This window comes from Tachyglossus aculeatus, chromosome 14 (genome assembly GCF_015852505.1).
Source record: "Tachyglossus aculeatus isolate mTacAcu1 chromosome 14, mTacAcu1.pri, whole genome shotgun sequence".
Classification (NCBI taxonomy): Eukaryota; Metazoa; Chordata; class Mammalia; order Monotremata; family Tachyglossidae; genus Tachyglossus; species Tachyglossus aculeatus.
Window position 1 is genome coordinate 8,357,610 of NC_052079.1, and position 21,755 is coordinate 8,379,364.

General features: G+C 42.2%; 2 long non-coding RNA genes across 2 annotated transcripts in view; both read right to left on the reverse strand.

Moving 5' to 3' along the window:
• Positions 1-1,839: 1,839 nt before the first annotated feature.
• Positions 1,840-11,741, reverse strand: LOC119937037. Its single transcript, XR_005453909.1, has 3 exons — positions 11,611-11,741; positions 5,439-5,491; positions 1,840-3,074 (listed from the first exon to the last, which is right to left on the reverse strand). It is a non-coding gene; the product is annotated as an uncharacterized LOC119937037 (long non-coding RNA).
• A 6-nt stretch (positions 11,742-11,747) lies between these two features.
• The window catches only part of LOC119937039, a 56,349-nt gene continuing 46,341 nt past the window's right edge, over positions 11,748-21,755 (reverse strand). Inside the window, exons 4-5 of the long non-coding RNA XR_005453910.1 lie at positions 16,264-16,342; positions 11,748-12,647 (exon numbers count right to left, since the gene is read on the reverse strand). This is a non-coding gene — a long non-coding RNA (uncharacterized LOC119937039). The remainder of the gene's footprint in view (positions 12,648-16,263; positions 16,343-21,755) is intronic.

Here is a 21,755-nt window from a genome sequence, read left to right on the forward strand (position 1 = left end):
TTTCAAAACATGGTAGGGGATCCCGGGGCCAGGATGTGGCCAGGCCACATCCTAGCCACTCTCTAATGTCAAAAATAGACTTGGACAAAAAGTAAATTTGTTAGCGTTCAACATGTTTTAGTGCCAAGGTTGGCCAGGGAGTGATTGTGCACTCCAGCAGTCAGATACAGGAGCCATGTGCAATCATAAAACCTTTCATATGCTCACATCTATGTTCATTTAAACTCTGTTTGGGAATGCGAGTAACTGGGCTTATATGTTTGGAAAATAAACGCGTCTTTGACAGGCAAAAGGGTTAAATAATTGAGACAAAATGCCTCTGGTCAAATTGAAGCCAGGCTAACCCAAGATGAGAGTCTGATTAATGCAGTAGGGTGGTTGTGCATGACTAATAAATCCAGTGGAAGTCTGTAGCTTCAGGCAAAAATAACATGCTAGCTTTTTTGTCTGTGCTTGGTGTCTGATTTTATGGTAATAAAACTCCTAGAAGCTGAAACATGGCATTTCTCAGGCTGCTCCATTTCTCTGAAGGCAATTTTTAATTAGTAGCGAAGAATATAGATCAGATGAGGTTTGCAAAATCAATACAAATGACAACAGTTATTAAAATAGAAGTGCAAATTTTATTTCAGATAAAGAGCTCTCCTTATTTTGCCCCGTCCATGTTTTACTAAGATCACTATCAGAAGTATAATTCAGAGTAGAAGTTCCACGATAAAATACTAAAAAGAAAATCTAACTTTATCCATCTGCTTCACAAGCACAATTTAAATCTTGTATGAATTTAAGCCTGAGTAGTAATTGATGTTCAGAATATCTAGCTTGGATGATAGTGGTGGTATTTATTAAGCACTTACTATGTGCTAGGCACTGAAGCAGATCCAAGATAGATCAGATGGAGTTCCTGTCCCAGGTGGGCCTCACCACCTAAAAGCCAGGAATTGATCCCAGCTCCCCTGGCTCCCAAGCCTGTGATCTTTCCACTGGGACACTCTCCTTCCCCCTTATTGAGCATTTCACTCTGTGCCAAGCGCTGAACTAAAATCCTGGCTCCAGTCCTTCTGTGCTGGGAAAGCAAGTCCTGGTCTTGTTGCCCTTAGTAGAGGAAGGAAGAAGGAATAGGTGGCAAGGAATAGAGCAGGGCACCATTGCCTAAAGGGATCTGGGTCCTGCTCAGGAACCAGACTGTGGCTGTCGTTCTGGAGGTTTCCCATCTTTCTTAAAGCATTTTCCTGGTGGGACCAGGAAAAGCAGTCCAGGAGGACTGGATGTAATTTCTCATACAAAGAGGTTTCAAATTCAGGTTAATGAGCAGAGGATTTATTAAATCTCAAATGTAAAATGCTACCACTATTTCTGCCTTTTCAAAAATGAAAGTAAGGAAGGGATCCTTCAATATTGATTTCTAGGATCCTGCTGGTGTAGGGTTTTCCTGAAGACCAAGAGGTTGCAGCCCAGGATGGCAGATTTTTACAGAGGCTGCCAAATGGACTACCATCTCAGTCCTCTCTGATCTCAGAGCTGCTCCATTTACTCAGCCGCACTGTTGCTTAGAGAAGTGTCCATTTCATTTCTCATCAGTCCCTGTCCAAATGACTGGCATTTTTGCTCCCTTTCAAAAACCCACTAAAGCCTTTCTCCTCAATTTACTCTCTCTTTTACTTGCCCCATTGTGTGTCAGGGCAGGGGAGCACCTGCTAACTTGAACAGCAGATTTGGAAAAAAAATTAAATTTTTTTTGTACAAAGTAACTTATCAGCAAGTAAAAACTTTGGTATTGGGGAAATAAAGGAGTTTCTAGAAGGACATGGGCAAAGAAAAACGAAACGAAAGTACCAATCAATACGTATTTATTTAGAAGACCTTTCACAGGGAGCATCCCAAGATACTTGGAGGAAGATGATTTATGGAACTCAAATGGTTTAGAGGCCTGGGAAAAGTCTTCTGTCAGCTTTTAGGAGAGGGTCGACACTTTGGGCACGCAAAACTGGAAGGAAGACACTGAAGTGCTGAGCCAGTCAGATCTTAGATCAAACATAAGCCTAAAGCTGTATGAAACAAATGGATACATGAATAACCAAGGAACGTATTAGCAGGTGGGAAGGGCAGTACTTTCTAGCTTATTACAATTCACCTGAAGAATTGAAATTCTTAGCGAGAACTCCCAGTTCAGCTCTGACTCCAGCCAAGGAGTCTTCTAAGCTGTAGTTTCCAGTCAACAAAGAGAATGCAGGAAGTGGACAGCGGAGGCTACGAAATATGTTGAAAGATTAGTTTATAAGTACCTGTTTTGTTTAGATTTCATTTGACTAAACAACCTGAAATATGTTAGCATGTAACAAAGGAAACTTTAGTTGAAATCATCTTCCCTAATATATATTCTTCCTCTTCTGTTCAGTGAGTTACCATGACCCACTTAAAAGCTTGCTAGGTACCCAGATGGTGATAATCTGGGTACAGTAAGCTCTGCACACAGTAAGTCCTCAATAAATACGATTGAATGAATGAATAATCAGTGAGAGAGGGCCCTGGCCAAAATGATTCTGAGCTGTCCTGTAGTGTTATGGTGAGCAGCACTAAGAGTGGTTTGATATTTTTGCCTTGGTTTTGACTTTATGCCTTTTGTCTCTATGACATTAGCACTAGGATCGTGGGTGGCAGAGAGGGGGCTCATGGGGCTGGGAAACGAGGAAACAATTTTAAAAACTACTACGGAGCGGAGAGTTTAAAGAAAATGGGAGGGAGTGCAGTAGAGTGGAACAGGCCAGAGGGTGGGCAGATTAGGGGGAGAGTGGTCCCCCAATTGCTAGATGAAGGTAACAGGGATGCCCTTCCCCACCAATTTTGTCAGAGCAGCAGGCGTGGTGGAAGACAGTTTTGGCCTGTAGGAGAATTTCTCTAGGGTACGCCTTCCTCCACTCAGCCGGTGATGCCACGCTTCAGTAGAAAGTTGGCCAGTGCCAGAGTTCATTGGCCTTCAATTTGATGACCCACTGGAGTCAGGAGTCTTTTCATTCTTCATGAGGTCCCGCCATGGGGAGCAGGAGGAAGTTGGAGCTCATTGTCCAGTTTTTCTGAAGGAAGATTCGATTTTAGGCTAGATTGTGAACTCTCTGAGGGAAGGGATCATGTCTTAATTCTACTCTCCCAACTGCTTGGTAACAGTGCTCTGAACATAGCACTCAATAAATGCCTCTACTTTATAGCGGGAATATTTCCTTATTCTTTAGAAGAAATTTTCAAACTTGTCCTAGGGCTGGATATGCAGTTTTAATCCATCAATGGTGTGTATTGAATGCTTACTGTATGCAGGACACAGTACTAAGCACTTAATAAATTCCACTGATTGCTTAATTATAACTGCATATCCACCCCTAGGATACCTTTGAAAACACCTATACTGGGAGTCTGCACAAATTCTTTATTTGCAAATCTCAAACAGCTTCTGCTCCCCACTGTTTTTGGAATCAACAACCCCAGGCATAAAGTTGGCTGTTCTACTGATGCAATTAGCAAACACAGTTAATCCCAAACAATAGCTTTTTTTTTAGCATTAGGTTATCTCCTAATCTGATTAGCAAACATTCCTCTGACCTCCAGAGCTATGTCCTGGTTCCTCCCAGACAGGACTGTGAGCCCACTGTTGGGTAGGGACCGTCTCTATATGTTGCCAACTTGTACTTCCCAAGCGCTTAGTACAGTGCTCTGCACACAGTAAGTGCTCAATAAATACGATTGATTGATTGATTGATTAATCCCAGAACTAGGTGAAGATCTGTATGTGATCATGCAAAGCTGGAGACTGGTCAGCCTGATTTAGAGGTGCCAATTTAGAGATTTTACTTTAGCGATTTCAAGCAGCATGGCCTAGTGGATAGAGCACGGCCCATGGGTCAGAAGGAACTGCATTCTAATCACTGACCTGCCACCTGTCTGCTCTGTGTCTTTGGGCAAATCACTTAACTTCTCTGGGCCTCAGTTACCCCATCTGTAAAATGAGGATTAAAACTGTAAGCCCCCATGGAACAATCTGATTACCTTGTATCAATCCCAGCACTTAGAAAAGGGCTAGGCACATAGTAAGCTAAATACATAATTATTATTATTATTATTAAGCCTATAGAACATAATCATTTGAAGAAATCAAACAGTTCTACCTGCCACACATTCTAAGGTTGAAGGCCATTCAGTTCCCTCATAGACAACTGATGTGGGCTTGTACTGGAAGTCAGTTTGTTGTGTTACTCTATGTTGGGGTCTCCTCCTGGCACCCAGATAAGCCCAGCCTCACCATTCCTCTCTAAAATTCTTTTCTCTCCTTTGCCTCCCTGCTCTGCACATAGTAAGCGCTCAATAAATATGATTGATGATGTATCTGTTAATTGTTTTCCTCATTTTTTCACCACTCCTGTGGGGTTTTCCCCCCACCTCCCCCATTTCTGCCCCCGACTGCTCGGAGCCTCTCTTTTTTAAAACAATTTTCCTTTGCTGCAACTGGGATCAGGCCCCAGCTTCGACTTGCAGTCCCACCCTCCAGAATGTAGTACAGTGCTCTGCACACAGTAAGTGCTCAATAAATACGATTGAATGAATGAACGAATGAATGCTGCTATCCCGGAGAGTGGATTGGGTTTGGTCCAGGGAAGATGGGAGTTTTGGAAAGGGACCCTTGATACGCTTCCATATCCCATCCCACCCCAGCCCACCCTGTGGCTGTGGCAGATCGAGACCGATGTCGCAAGCCAAGGTCAGGGCCGAGCAAGCAGGAGAAGAAAACCGACACAGAATGGGGAACTGTGAGCGACTGGGGAAGCGGATGGTTGATGCAGGGAAGTGGTGACAATATTTTAAGGAATGGTGGTTGCGGGAAGCCTGGAGGGAGAGGTAATTAGAAAGAAGGACAAGGGTTGGTGTGAATGATGTCACCTGGCTGCTTGCTAGCTGGGGGCATCATTGAACTAAAAGCTCATTTCCATTGCTGATAATGGTGCCCATACTGGCCAGATATGTTAAACATCAGCTGTCCTCTGAGTAAACAGGTGAGACATTTTCCATGTATTAAGTTCCACCCCAATAACCCTTTTATTTTATTTTCTGTTTTTTGGTTTTTTTTGGTTTTTCTCTTTCGTATACTGACCCTTGAAATGCAAGTATGAAGCATGCATGTCTTCAGGGCTGAAGAGTTTATTTCTGCACAAATCGAGGAGTAGGATGCACTGGATATGTTTTATTTGGAAGGGTTTATTCTCTTCTGCAAAATAGGTTGCCTCAGCTATCATCTGTAGGTACCAAGTCTGTGAAGCTCTAATTCATGTTAATTTCCATTTTAGCTCCTATTGGGAAATCTAATAGATCAACCGATAGTTGCTTTCCTAAGCAGTCAGCTGCAAGGCCAAAAATTAGAAATTCTCGAAGCTATGAAGCTTAAGTTGCCTTACCGGTGTATTTCCAGCATCAAAGGCAGCTAGCTCCACAACTCAACATACCTCTTCTGCAAAAAAAAACAAACCCAAAAAACAAAAACCTCTTAGGAGCAAGCTATCTTTGTGGCTCTCTGCCCCTTTGCTAATTTGGGGCTAGAACTCTAAAACTACACCTCCAGCAAAATATAGCATCTCCGAGGACTGACAGTTTCACAGAAAGTTCTAGTTTATGATAACTAGATTATGATAACAATACCTAAAGACCCTCCTTTAGTAGTGATGCAGTGGGAAACAGTAACCTACCGGTATTATTTGCTGTATTTTCTGCTTCAACTACCTCTTTCTGTGATTCCCTCTGACCTAATATAGAAAGTAGAGGGTATGCCCAGATGTAAGTGCTTAGTAGAGTGCTCTGCATACAGTAAGCGCTCAGTAAATATGATTGAATGAATGAGGAGAAGCAGTGTGGCCTAATGGATGCAGCACCGGCCTGGAAGCCAGAAGGGCCTGGATTCTAATCCCTACTCCGCCCCTTGTCTGCTGTGTGACCTTGGACAAGTCACTTCATTTCTCTGTGCCTGTTACCTCATCTGTAAAATGGGGATTGAAGACTGTGAGTCTCATGTGAGACAGGGACTGTTTCCAACCCGAATTGCTTCTATCTACCCCAACACTATGCCCGGCACATAGTAAGTGCCAAGAAATCTCCTTAGATCTAAGAGTTTCAAGGGCTTCTCTATAAAATTTGATGGAAGAGATGTAATTGAAGAACTTAATCTGTGGAATGTTACCTAAGTATTGTGAGCTCTTGTTTTAAAGCAATATTGCCTCCAATAATACCTGTCTCTCCTGTTGAATGTATGCTGGAAAACAAATGAGATAATATTTGGGCTTTAAGCTCTTTCGAGGGGGAAAAAAGATGCTTTAGAAGCCTACAGTATTGTTAGTGAAAATCTTTCCTTAGTATGGATAGGATTTGATAATTCGACATGTTTCTCATCCTTAATTTATTAGCAGTTTGTCAAAACAGTGGAAATCTATATTTGATTATCAAGTCACATGCAAATAATAGGAAACTTTCTTGAACTAGCCTGGAAAGTCAAGGCAGTAGAATTGCTGGAGAAAATAAAATTGCAATATAGCATTTCCACTTCACCTGAAAAACAGATTATTTTTCCATCATCATTTTGGAATGGTCCTGGGTATGCAAGTTTTGAAGAGACCCTTTCTTTTATAATTAATTCTCCTTCTGACTAATCAAAGGTTATTTCACAGAAACGTTTTATGGCAATGAGAGGTTTACTTCCAAATGTGATTTTTGTTTTTGTGCAATTTGTTCAATTGTTCTTAATGCTAATTAAGTTGAGAAGAGCATATTGCAGTTATATTTTGAAGTCCTCATGTTTTTTTCTCAACCTTTTGGGCGTTGTGTTACCTTTCATGTCTCTCTTTCATTAAATTACTGTGTTAGAAGACAGTCCGGTAGAAGTGTGTCTTATGTGTGTCTAAAAAGACCGATGCGGGACACACTCTTCCACATTGTTTACATGTACACGTTGAGGACTCATGCAAGATGCAAAAACTGGCTATATTTACTCCCTTTGAAACATGTAATTTAGGACCACTACCCTATAAGTCAGAGAAGCAGCGTGGTTCAGTGGAAAGAGCACGGGCTTTGGAGTCAGAGGTCATGGGTTCAAGTCCCAGCTCTGCCACTTGTCAGCTGTGTGACTTTAGGCAAGTCACTTCACTTCTCTGTGCCTCAGTTACCTCATCTGTAAAATGGGGATTAAGACTGTGAGCCCTCCATGGGACAACCTGATCACCTTGTAACCTCCCCAGTGCTTAGAACAGTGCTTTGCACATAGGAAGCACTTAATAAATGCCATTATCATTATTATTATTATCATAAGTCTCAGAAAAGATAATGAAAGAGGTTCATAAAAAAGCAGCATGGCCTAGTGGTTAGAGCACAGGCCTGGAAGTCAGAGGACCTGGGTTCTAATCCTGGCCTCTCCACTTGCCTGCTGTGTGATCTTGGGCAAGTCACTTAAATTCTCTGTGCCTCAGGTTCCTCATCTGTAAAATTGGAATTCAATACCCATCTACCCTCCTACTTAGACTTGAGAGCCCCGTGTGGGATGGGGGCTGTGTCTGACTTGATGAACTTGTATCTTCCTCAGCACTTTGAATAGTACTTGACGCATAGTAAGCCCTTAACAAATACCATCATCATTGGTTTTGGTTTAGGTTCATCCTTTGACCAAATAGGTCCTATGGAGCTGGATTTATCTTTCCTGACTAAAAGAGGATTAGCAAACCTAAGAGTTGTTCCTTCCAAGTTGTTTCAGAGCTTTTAAACGGGGTCAGAGCATTCCAACAATTAAATGATGTCTATCTGTGCTTATATTCATTCATTCATTGTCGTATTGATGTTCCCAGGTTAGCCCTGGAGGAAATCGGCTCTCAGCACGTCACGTGATTTCTCTCCCTCTGAGATTGTGAATCCCCTGTGAGACAGCGGCTGTATCTGACCTGATTATCTTGTATCTACCACAGTGCTTTGTTCAGTGCTTGGCACAACAATAAGCACCGGGATGATAATCAGCAGAGTGCAGGTTTCCAGATGGAAGTCACAGGGTTAATCTTGATGTCAGCCCCTCCCAGAGATCTACTCCCACACGTTAAAAAAAAGGCATTCCACAGGGAAACATTCCATGTTTTCCTCCTCCTCAAGAACCTCCAGTGGTTGCCCATCCACCTCAGCATCAAACAGGAATTCTTTACCATCGGCTTTAAAGCACTTAATCACCTTCCCTCCTCCTACCTCACTCACTGCTCTCGTCTTACAGCCCAACCTGCACACTGCGCTCCTCTAATGCCAACCTACTGACTGTACCTCGACCTCATCAATCTTGCCACCTACCTCTTGTCCACATTCTGCCTTTGGTCTGGAATGCCCTTCTTCTTCATATCCAACAGACAAATATTCTCCCCACCTTCAGAGCCTTATTGAAGTCACATCTCCTCCAAGAGGCTTTCCCTAAACTCTGTCAGCCCTTTCCTCTTTTCCTACTCTCTTCTGTGTTGTCCTGATATGCTCCCTCCCTCAGCCCCACAGCACTTATGAACATATCCATAATTTATTTATATTAATGTCTGTCTCCCCCTCTATACTGTGAGCTCCCTGTGGGCAGGGAATATATCTACCAACTCTGTAGCTCATTGTGGGCAGAGAAAGTCTGTTATATTGTTATATTGTACTCTCCCAAGCACTTAGTACAGTAGTACAGTGCTGCGAACACAGTAAGTGCTCCATAAATATGATTGTTGTTTTGTACTTTCCCAAATGCTTTGTACAGTGCTCTGCACATGGTAAGTGCTCAATAAATAAGAGTGATTTGCAGATTCATAACTAGTACCAGGTGTATAAGAGGTACAAAATCTGTTGAGAGGTTGTGTTAGTATTTACTGAGCGCTCACTTGGTGCAGTGTACTGTATTAAACACTTGATGGACTCTGGGTGGGGTGTTGTTTGTTCACCTCTCTCTACCTAGAACCACAGAAATGACTTCTGTTAAAATCCAAGGACTAAAAATAACATTTCAGTGTTGGGAAAAAAATATGTCATGCTTTTGAAAATTACAAAACTGGTGAAAATGATTTTTGTCCAACACTGTATGCTTTGGAATAGAAATGAGGATGAATTTGTTTGGTTTTTTAAACATTGCCTCTTTGTAAATATAAGTTTGACCTCACCATTTGTCTAATTCTCTCACATAAAAGGGTTGGTTTCTAGCTGGAAAAGGGGAGAACTGAGAAACCGTATCTGAGGTCTGGGTCAGATCTTGAAATTAGGACTGGAAAATGAAGTCTGAATGTCTCGACTGTTTATAGCCACATCTTAAGGTTATTGATCTTAGTCCTTTCCAGTTCTTCAGGAGCCAAATCACTTTAATTTTTGCAGTATTTCATTGTTTTTCAATAGGAATTGGACTTTCAGCTGCAATATCGGTGATCATTAGGACAACTTAATAAGTTTCTCATCATGAATTAGGCATCGACTCACAAATCAAGACAAGTAAGATGCTTGAGAAGCCATGGAGTAGATCATCATTATTTATTGAGCAGCCTTGCTATAGCTCCAGTGGAAAGAGCACTGCTCAAAGAACCACTCTGTAGTCCTGTTTCTGCTCATACTTGGCTAACAAGGGTGAATAACACAATTTCACCTTAGAGTATAATGTACCTCTGTCCACCTACCATCTCATTAAACCCTGTTTCCCAGCAGAAACGTAACTGGCCGGGATGAGAGTGAGGGGCACCGAGCAAATCACTAGCACTAGACTCAATTCCTCTGTGCTGATTCTTGGTCCCGAAGTCTCATGACCTGTCAAGAGGAACTATCTATTTTTAATGGTATTTAAGCGCTTACTATGTTCCAGGCATAATACTAAGCACTGGGTAGATATAATCGCAATCCATGACCCACATAGGGCTCATGGACTTAATCCCCATTTTATGAGTTAAGTGAGGTACAGGGAAGATGTGACTTGCCCAAATCATAGAGAAATCAAGTGGAAGGGCCAGCTTTAGAACCCAGGTGCCTCCAACTCCCAGACCTGGGCTCTATCTGATAGGTCACACTTCTTCTTGTTTGTCTGTTGGGTATAAAGAGCACTCTAGCAGGCTCTTAGGAGCATGTTACAAAAGTAGGAGACGGCACCAGTCCTCTAGGAGCTTAACAATCCATAAATGTGTTTTGCTTGGTGTAGAAACTGTGTTTCCATAGTTGATGGCTTTAGAGGAGGAGGAGTATCATTTACTGAGTGCTCACTTGGTTTGGTGCACTGTTTTAGGGGCTTGAGAAGTACAGAATTAAGGACATGACATCCATGCCTTCATTTATCAGTTAATCAGTGGTATTCGTTGAGTGTTTACTGTGTGCAGAGCACTGTACTAAGTGCCTGGGAAATTACAATTCAGTAGAGTTGACAGATATGATCCCTGCATGATCCATACACTCTAATGGGGGAAATGAACATAAAAACTTTTACAACTTGAGGGGTTAAAAATAAAACAGACATATGAAAAGAGGAAGGAAACTCGTGGAGTATTTGCTAAGAATCCCCATTTGCCAACTCTCCATCTGTTTTCTCCCATACCTATTCTGGATTCCACAACTGGATTTGGAGTCAGGCTGTTCTCATGTTGTTCAGAGCACAGGTTGGGAGAACCAGAGGCCTTTGACTCATTGGCCCCATCTATTACCCTTCCCCCTAACGCTGTGGGACAGGGACTGTGTATCTCGAATCTACCCCAGATCTTAGTACAGTTCTCGGCACCATAGTATGTATTTTCAGAGCACCACAAGTATTATTTATTCAATTCATCTGCTTCAGCCCTCGGCATCCCCTTCTTTATGATAAACTGTTTCCTCCCGGGGGAGAGAATCCAACCTACTAATGATAATGATACAATCGTTCTTAGCTGCCATATTTCATATGTAATTTATTATTTTCTTGTCTGCTAAACTTTTCCTTTGGAAAGCTCATCAATATTACTCTTTTAAACTTAACCCTGTTTGTTTCAGAATGAGCTACAGAGGGTCTAATCTCCATGCTGTTTGCCAGGCTGTACAGGATGCTAATAGATGCAAGTATCATGTTAAGATCTGTCTGGAGTGTCTATTGGAGCAATGAACTCAGCTTGTAAACACACGATTTTCCAAATAATGTATTTCTGCTGATTTATATAACTTTGACTAAACCTATTGCAAACACAGACTTCTCGCTTCCTTCTCACTTCACACACATCAATTTAGGTCTCTATCTCTGTATAGCTGTGTCTTCCTCCTCCCCTCCAGCCTTCCTCTTTCTTCGGCTCCCTTCTCAGTGATGTTTCCGAAGTGCTGACGGTTTGCCATTCAGGCAGATCTCTGACAGTGAATCCCGTGTGGGAAAAGGACTGTGTGTCTGACCTGGATGTGTTGTATTTATCCTAGTGCTCAACTCAGTGCTTGTACATAGTAAGCACTTAACAAGCAACACTGTTATTACTGTTGTTATTATTATTGTTCCCTGTTATATCCTGAAAGAGCTAGACCTGTGAAAAGACCACTCTCTATAACTCTCCATCTCGTACCATTTATAAAAGGATTGAGAAAAATGCAAGTTTTAATGCTAACCTTAAAGCCATTGTGAAGGCATTTGGCAACTTGAGGTGGTCAGTCTTTCCCCAAGTCTGGGCTAAGTCAGCAGACCTGGAAGCAGTTCATAGATGTGGGACAAGATTCCTGCATCCTAACCCCATGACTATCCGATCCCTGTCTTTGCAAATGAAAAGTAGGGCCACGAACAGAGGAAGTACAAATACTTGAGCTCTCTAGTAATCTCTGTCGTCAATACGTCTAATGGCAACATCTAATTACTGAGTTCCAATGACAGTGTGATGAATAGCCTACAACAGTTCATCTCTCAATAGCTATTGTAGGTTAATGTGAAAGGATCCATCATGCTCTCTCATATTGCCCCACCCACTTCTACCACCCGCTCTCGCCTTCTCACTACTCCACTCATCCACCTATGCACGGTCTTCACAGTCTTCTCAATAACTCTTTTTTCCTCTTACCTAGTGTGTGTATGTTTAACTGTAGGTATAGGTAGTGCACGTATGTAGACAGGGGTGTAAGAGTGTGTGGGGGGGGGGAAGGGGAAGGGGGTTCTGAATGTGTCTGTGAGCATCTGTGGCAATGTGTTTGTTGAGGCAGACTGTCAGCTCATTGTAGGCAGGGAATGTACCTTTATTGCTGTAGTGTAGTCTCCCAGGAGCTTAGTACAGTGCTGTGCATACTGTAAGCGTTCAATAAATATGATTAAATTAATTTTAGGAGGCAGTGAGTGAGATTTCTCAGCGGAGTGGGGGGAAGGAGGGATAAGTGCCTTGAAAGCAGGGATTCTGCCTTCGACTTTATTGGACTTTCCCAAGTGCCTTAGTACAGTGTTACGCACACAATAGGTACTTTGTAAATGTGACTGATGATGATGGCAGGGGAACATGGAACCAGGACTAAGCTGTTGCTGCAGCCTCCAAGCTTGAGGAGATCCCACAAATCCCATCCATCCCCTCATCCCTCAGCCCCACTATCTATCATGCTGAATTGTCTACATAGCTTAAATTAGGCAGGTTCTCTTGAAGTTTTCAGTTAAGTTCCTCCTTTAGTTCCTGTAAATGAAATGGTAGTAGAACACATTTTTTTAACCATGTAGTCCAGGCGAGAAATGTAAATTCGTCGTCAATTTAAAAGCGACAGAAACGCAAATAAAATTTCTGAATTCAGTAAAGTATATTGCACTCTCTTCCCTTTGAGGATACTGAATTTGCTTAACATGGAAAAAAGAGTCCCATTTTACGCAGAATATCAAAAATTATGAAATATAGTTTTTGTTTAGGATTTACATATTGCCACGATTTGAAAAATACATTTTGTATTTTTAACAGCTTTCAGATGTTTTCTGTGTTCAAAAGTTTATCAGAAAAATTAGAAACCTAATCATAAAGCTAAAATAGCACTTTTACAATTTCATAATTCAGATAAGCAGCATGGCCTAATGGAAAGAGCAGTGACCTGGAAGACAGAGAACCTGGGTTCTAATCCTGCCTCTGCCACCTGTTAAGTGTGTGACCTTGGTAAGTCACTTAACTCCTCTGTGCCTCAGGTCATCATCTGCATAATTGGAATTCAATACCTGCTCTCCTTCCTGCTGAGACTGTGAGTCCCATGTGGGACCTGATGATCTTGTATCTGCACTTCGTACAGTGCTTGGCACATAATAAGTGCTTAACAAAAAAAAAAACACCGTTTCATAATAAAAGGTGTTCTGTCAAATACAAATCTACAAAATTAAGAAATGGGTTTACTTTGACAAGGTAAAATTGATGGAAATTTTTAGTAAAATGCAGTTAGAAACCTAAAGGTGTCCAACTGGCTGTCTAATCCTGATGCAGGCAATTCAGTGAGAAGGTAAACCACAGTTGCGTAGACGGTGAAAGTGCAAAAGACTTAATGAAATTGATCTTGGTGAAATATTCAGTTTTTTTTCAGGGAAGGGAATGTTTGTGATCCTGGAGTTAATGAGGGCCCGGGTCTTCAAATGATAGATATTAAAATGCTGCTATTGTACCAGCTCACCAGCATTGAAAAAGTGCTTGGCAGACCTTGTGAGGAGAATGGAGGGTAGCAGGATTGCCCAGCAGCTCCTGGGTGATCAGCTGAAAAGGAGCAGACATAAGCTGGGAGGGCAGTAAAAAGGATTTAAAGACACAGTGAAGCACTGGCTCTAACAATGTGACGGAGCAGTGGGCTGCTGGAAGACAACTGTAGCAGACAGACTGGCCTACAATGCAGCAGTTGGGGCAGAAGTTTCTGGGAGATTTGAAGAGTAAGAGGCAGTCTTGAAAACAGCGATGGGCCCAGGTAGTGGCAAATGCAGCTGACAACATTCTTTTTTTTATGTTCATCATGTAGAATGTGCTGTTATCCGTGTTTTTATAATAGTGAACTGAATATCATCATCAATACCAATGGTATTTATTGAGCTCGTACTGTGTGCAGAGTACTGTACTGAGCACTTGACAGAGTACAGTACAACAGAAACGGTCAATAAATACGATTGAATGAATGAATTGGTGTACACGTGCCTAGCGTGGCTTAGTGGAAAGAGCTTGGTAGCCAGAGGACATGGGTTCCAATCCTGGCTCCGCCACTTGTCTGCTGTGTGACCTTGGGCAAGCCGCTTAACTTCTCCGGGCCTCAGTTACCTCATCTGTAAAATGGGGATTAAAACTGTGAGCCCCACGTGGGACAACCTGATGACCTTGTATCTACCCCAGCACTTAGAACAGTGCTCAGCACATAGTAAGCACTTAACAAATACCATAATAATAGTACAAGGAGATTAGAGTCTATAGTCTAGAATATAATAAAATTCTACATGCTTTAATGATAGGTTATTATTGTTATTACTTATTATTGTTATTATTACTTATTGTTCCAAAGAGCTTTCACATCAGCGATCTCATGATATTCTAACAAGATCCATATGAAAAGCAAGCATTGTTAACCTCATGTTACAGAAAACTGAACTTACAAGTTCAGTGACTTACAGAAGGACATACAGTAGGGCAGAGGATGTTAGGAATAGAAGTAGGGATGCCTTTGGTTTGAAGATGACAGTGAGGCTGCATTTTTGATTGAGAGAGATTCATGTGCACTAAAAATATGGTAGTGTCTTTTCTGGTCTCTTGTCACTCTGGTGAGATTGCTGTGATACCGCAGGTTAAGAGGGGAAGGGGGTGGCCTCCAGCTAGTGAGGAAAGCACTTGAGTTCTTTTTGAGTAATTGTGTTACTTTTTGGCCTCCCTTGAAAAAATAAGGACTAGATTAAAAGTAAACTTTGCTAACTGAAACATTCAGTACTGTGCTGAAAGCCACAGATGTGGACGAATTTGTCAGCCCAACTTTCATATGTAGCTTAGATTCTATTGTCATTTACAGTTCACCTCCATCTGTCATATTTCAGTAAGGTAAATTAAGCACCAGTAATTATTTCCTGCCCAAAAGACCATTTTCCGGATTCTCTATCACTGGGCAGGTAGTTTTAAGATGAAACCTCTCATTCGCTTATAAAATGGATATCCGTAGTATGTTTTTAAGGCACAATTTTTCTAGCTTTGAATGATTGGAAACTTGACAACAACAAAATCTCTTTTTGGTCATTTATCGTGGTGGACAACTGATAACACATGTAGCCTTTCTCTTACCATTTCACTTAATTTACTTGCAGCCCCTCTCACTTTTCAAATACTGAGGAATATTTGCTGCAAAACATTTATGTTCCCTTCAATAGAAAGGAAAGAACAATTTAGTGGCAGCAATTTTTGTAAAAAAGCAACATCCATCTCTTACCATTTCAAAATTGTTGGCTGGATGGAACATTTTATTTGGAAAGAGCTAGCCATGGCAGTGGTTGTTACAGACTAAAGGAATTGTATATTGTCTGCTGTGTGATCTTGGGCAAGTGACATCTTCTTTATGCCTCAGTTTCCTCATCTGGAAAAAGGAGTTTAAGACTGTGAGCCCGATATGGGACAGGGACTGTGTCCAACCCAATTGTCTTGTGTCTACCCTAGCATTTAGTAGGGGAAGTGTTGTGGCATACCGAGCTGTGCTGTTAGCCGTGTGACTGTGATCAGGTCACTTAACTTCTCTGTGCCTCAGTGTCCCCTTATGTAAAATGGGGATAATAACACCTGCCTTGCCTCCCTACCTCACAGGGTGCTTTGGTGAGAAAAGCACTATAGCAAACCAAGTTGTGAGAAGCAGCATAGTGGAGTACATGAAACACGGGCTTGGGACCTACAGGGTTGTGGGTTCTAATCCCGGATCCACTACTTGTCTGCTGTGTGACCTTGGGCAAGTCTTTTCACTTCTCTGGGCCTCAGTTATCTCATCTGTAAAATGGGGATTGAGACTGGGAGCCCCATGTGGAACAGGGACTGTCCAGTCCGATTTCCTTGTATCCACCCCAGCACTTAGTATGGTGCCTGGCGCATGGTAAGTGCTTAACAAATACCACAGTTACTATTATTAATAATAATAAACACCATCATTGTTATTAGTAGTACAATGCCAAGCACATAAGTGCTTAACAAATACCACCATTATTAATATTATTATTACTATGAATGCCATTAAAAACCTAGAAATCCTTTTTTATGTGAGGGCAAAACACCTAGTCATCCTATTTCCCCTGTGTGTATAAACTACAGTTAGACAAACCTGTTTCAGTTTTGACATTATTAGAGCTCCTGTCATGATGACTGAATCTTTTCCAGTCTTCTCGCTCAATGGTGAGATCCTGGAAGGAGGAAAAAAAATGAGGACTGAATTAACTTGTAGGAGTTCCTGCCATATAGAACTTCCATTCTTCTGTTGATTGATCAGTGGTATCGATCGAGTGCTTTCTGTGTGTAGAACACCGCACTAAGCACTTGGAGATGTCCTGCCTTCAGGAGCAAAGGCTGTGGAGGCTGTGGGCATCACCTGCTTCTTGAAGATGGCCACATGTTAATCTGAGGATTTGTTCCAGATTTTGACTACAACAGCACATTGCTTTCTGCTTTTGCATATTAGTAAAGGCCCTTGCTTCACTTTCTTCTGCCTCCAGCCCTTTGTTGAAGTCCTCCCAGCTATCTAGAACTTCCTCCCCTTGTCTGACCGCAGCCATCCAGAAATTTCATCTCCTTCAGATGACAGAACTTCCTATCCCCTGCCTTGCCCTGTCCTGTCCCTGCCCTTTCAAGGGCACAGTTCTAACAGTTCATGACAGATGTTGAGAAGCATTGTGGCCTAGGGGAAGGAGCACGGGCCTCACAGTCAAAGTTGTCATCTCAGCTCTACTCCTTGCCTGTTGTGTGACTTCGGGCAGGTCCCTTAACTTCTCAGTTAATCAGTTTTCTCTTCTTTAAAATGGGGGTGAAATACTGTTTCTCCCTCCCTGGTAGACTGTGATTCCCAGTTGGTGGTCCTGACTATTTTGTATCTACCCTGCGTTTAGTACAGTTCTTGGTACGTAGTAAGCACTTAACAAATACTTATCATCATCATCATGTGAGTTGCTGCTACAATGGGGACATAAGACATGTGGAAGGCTCTGTTCGTAGCCTGACTGTATGTTCAGAGGTGAGATCAAGTCTTTGAGTAATCTGGAGTGAAAGGGAATGCTTTCATTATCTGAGGAAAGAGGAAATGAAGACGCAGGTGAATACCGAATGTGTTTTTCTGCTTTCTAATTATGAAGAGAAGCTTTAAACACACATTGAATAGGAAGATCCTGGGGCAGAAGAAAAAGCAAGTATCTTTGAGTGGCTCTGTGTGTCATCCTTCATAGTAAGAGGCAATAAATCAACTTGAAAGTATGTACCTGTAGCCTCATAAGGAATCATTTAAGTGAGCTCATTTGAAACAAGTCTGCTTCATTGATGGATGCCTTAAGTGGAAAGCACACAAGCTTGGGAGTCAGAGGACGTGGGTTCTAATTCTGGCAACACTTGTCGCTGTGTGACCTCAGGCAATCCACTTAACTTCTCTGTGCCTCAGCTACCTCATCTGTAAAATGGGGATTAAGAATGTGAGCCCCACGTGGGACAACTTGATTACCTTGTCGCTACTCCAGTGCTTAAGCACATAGTAAGTGCTTAACAAATACCATAATTATTTTTTTAAAACAAAGAGCAAGAGAAAAACTTCCATCTTTATGTCATTTTGATAGCGGTTTTTGTACTTGAACACTACTTGTATGTAGGTAAGCATAAAATGCATGGCACTAGCAATAGGGAAAACACTTGGATTGCAATCCAGAGCAGAATAAATTGGGATGATCCTTTTTTATGCTATTTATTAAGTGCTTACTATGCAGCAATCACTGTTCTAAGCACTAGGGTAAATACAACTTAATCAAGTTGGACATAGTCCCTGGCCCAAACAAGGCTCATAGTATAAATAGGAGGGAGAACAAGTATTTCATTCCCATTTTTGAGTTGAGAAAACTGTGGCACAGAGATTATAAGTGACTTGTCCAAGGCCACTCAGCAGGCAAGTGCCTGAGCTGGGATTAATACCCAGGTTCTCTCACTCCCAGGTCTGTGCTGCTCTTCCTTGAGGTAAGAGAGTGCCCACGGAGATATTCTGATGGAAGAAATGCTGTTTGAAAGCTAAACTGAAGGAAAAGTAGCATTCAAACTGGGGGTGGGGAGGGGTTTTACCTCCAACAGCCTGAGGCAACGAATTTATCAAGCCAGAATAAATGGAGTGTGTTAACACGCTAGAGGATGCTGAGAATAACAGAATAGCTGTTCTATGAATCAATCAATCAATCAATCAGTCAATCGTATTTATTGAGCGCTTACTGTGTGCAGAGCACTGTACTAAGCGCTTGGGAAGTACAAGTTGGCAACATATAGAGACAGTCCCTACCATAAAGAGGCTGGAGGCATGTTCTGTTGAGTTACCCAAGTGGTTTTTCCTTCCTGTATGAGGGATCCTCAGCCACTACTAGAATTGTGACTACATACTAAGCCTTCCTCTCGTGGTTAAACATGGTAACCTCAAATATAAGCCCTTGTTAGTTTCACACAGGTCAAATCCCTGTGAAACTAAAAGCAGTTTGTCAGAGGATGTCAAATGGAACCTGTTTCCAAATCTTTCTATACGAGGTGAAAAGCTTCCGTACAGAGGAATGACCTTTCATACTAGTGGTGTCTCTCCTGACGTGGAAGCAGCAGGCCAGATGGATAGAGGGCCGAACTGGGATTCTAATCCCAGCTGTGCCGCTTGCCTGCTGTGTGATCTTGGCCATCACTTAGCTTGTCTGGGTCTCAGCTTTCTCATCTGTAAAATGGGGATTAAATACCGGTTCACCCTCCCCCTTACTGTGAGCCCCATGCAGGGCAGGGTTGGGGACTGATCACATTACCCTGTATCTGACCTGATGCACAGTGCAGTGCACATAGTAAGCACTTTCCCAATACTGCAACTGGCCCTACCCGTTTCCAGTTTAAAATTTTCCCTTTTCTGGAATGCCTCCACCTAAGTGACTAATTATGTTGTCAAACTCAATACAGCAGAACTTTGTGAAAGCAAATTTACCCAGAACAGTTTCAGCAAGATATGATGACACCTCCCCGCTCCCCCCATGGCCACTTCTGCTCCACTGAGGTACCCTGTACTGTCCATATCAATCGATTGATCATATTTACTGAGCACTTACTGTGTGCAGAGCACTGGACTCAGTGCTTGGGAGCACACAGTCTGAGTTGGTAGATATGTTTCCTGCCCACAATGAGCTTACAGTCTATATGCCCTCAACACAATGTCAACACCAAAGAAAGACAGGTTTTAATAAAGTAGGCAGTTTTCCCTATACAGTGGTTAACACTAACTCTAATTATTTCTACAAACAGTGGAACAGTGAACACAGTGGCAGAAGAGGACAGAGGAAGCTAGGCTAATGTTCTTAGATTAAGAAAGTTGAAGGCACCCAGATGCACACACATGCAGGTACAGCCAAATGGACACGCACATGGGAAATCTGCATAAAGAGACTAACGCATGGTCATGTCTGGAAAACCCATGAGTATGGACGTATATAGGTTGACTTGCAAGGAGGTAACACAATTCCCTGACCATGCACTAATTAGGGAAACAGCAACCTATGTTACCCACCCACCCTCATATATGAGGGCATGCATACAATTCACACACATACTCAGGGATTATCCCTTAACCCTCCGCACCACCTCCACACATTTACAAAAATGAGAAAATCAGGTGGATAAAAGCAGGCCAACACAAGACAGTTTCAGCTACATAGGGTATCCATTTTAAGTAAGCAGTATTACCAAGTACATTTCTGAATTTTTAAAAAGAGCAACAATTGCTCTTATCATATGGTTTGATGTTTTCCAACAATACTAAAGGCATGACTGTGTGATTTTCTATATCAAAACTCCTTTTCCTTCTTAAGTCCTCTCCTGCCCACAACCTTCCTGTATTTCATGGTGCTACTCCTTCTTTCTGTTTCTTACGGATGCTACACACGCTTATCACCTTACTCTTAAATCCTTGTAACAGCCTCTAGTCTGTCCCTCTCAGAACACAAATCATCTTTTTCAAACTCTGATCTGTTTCTGTTATTCCACCCCGAAAGGCCAACAGAAGTTTCCTAGTGTCGCAGTGTGGCCTACTAGAAAGAACACGGGCCCAGGGAGTCAGGAAACCTGGTTTCTATTCCCAGCTCTGTCATCTATCTTGCATAAAGCACTTAACTTCTCTGTCTCAGATCCTTCATCTGTTAAAATGGCAATAAGATATATATTCTTCCTCCCCCTTAGACTTAGTCCCCACCCTAGACTCCAAACCACCGTTCATGCTACTCCCTTCTTTGCAAATGTCCTGTCCACTCTTTCTTTCTTAAAATCTTCATTCTCCTCCATATTGCCTGCTGCCCCTTGGCCTATCTCACTCACTGTAAACCATGCCACCTGTCACTTCCACCTTCCTGTCCCAACCCCTCTGTCACTTTCCCCAGCTCTTTGTTAATACCTCTTTTTTGCACATGCTTCTCCTTCCCTTTACCTTCACTACTCTCCTCCCTTTCTTCTGAATCGCTCTAGCTGTACATTCCATCAATCCATCCATCCCATCAATCTGTGGCATTTATTGAACACAGTGTGCAGAGCACTGTGCTAAGTGCTTGGGAGAGTACATTACAATAGAGTGAGTAGACCCAATCCCTGCCCATAAGGATAGTCTCTCCTAGAGGGAGAGGCAGACATTGTGTCCATCTCCCCTATATTCCATGCTTCCTCCAGCAATCTCCACGGCTCCCTTTCCCTCCTTCCCTATCTATTCACTGACAGTACTTTCCTCTTATTCAATTTAGTTTTGTCCCTTCAGAGTGATAGCAGTTTTTGGCCATCTTCAGTTCTGCAAGTAATCAATCAATGGTATTTTTCGTCTTGACCTTCTCCTATATTATGAAAAGCATATATTATAAAATGTATGCTTTTGTAGTATAAAAATGCTATATCTTATCCAGTGAAAAGACACTGCACCATGATATTTTCATCGTGCCTTCAAATGGTTAGCACTTGTCCAGCCGAAGGACTGAGAGTAATCACCCGCAGAGTATCTAGGAGACTGCGTCCAGAGTCCCAAACATTCCAGAGTACTTTGTGTGGAAGACCCAAGTGAACGCACGCTATTTTCCGTAAATGTGTTTGGTTTCAAAGAGAAATGAATCTATTTTCGCAGTTGTGCTCAGTGTATCAATTTGGATTCTATCTTTGAAAAACAGAATAAGAGGTGACACCAAGGTTGGAATTTAAAATGCATGCAGTTGAACTTCCTCTCTAGGTAAGCATTTAAATGGATCCCCCTTTGCTCCCAGAAGTCTTTGGCTTTTGTTTCTCTGCTATTGGGATTCTTGGCATTATCAGTGCCGGGACATTGAAAGGAATGGATGTTAAGGAACAGAGATAAGCGGATGGGGAGGAAGCTACCAGGGTGACTTTGGGTATTGTTTGAATGGCTGCCTTCATCAGTGCGAATGCATAATGTATCAGCATGAGGAGGTCTGTAATAAATTCATGACAGACTTCTATCAGTCTGATGTTATCTAAAATCACTGCAGGTAATAGAGACTTTAAGAAAGGGGGAAAGACTCCTGTTAGAGCCCCAGTACAACTTGTACCTAATTCAAGGAGACTAGT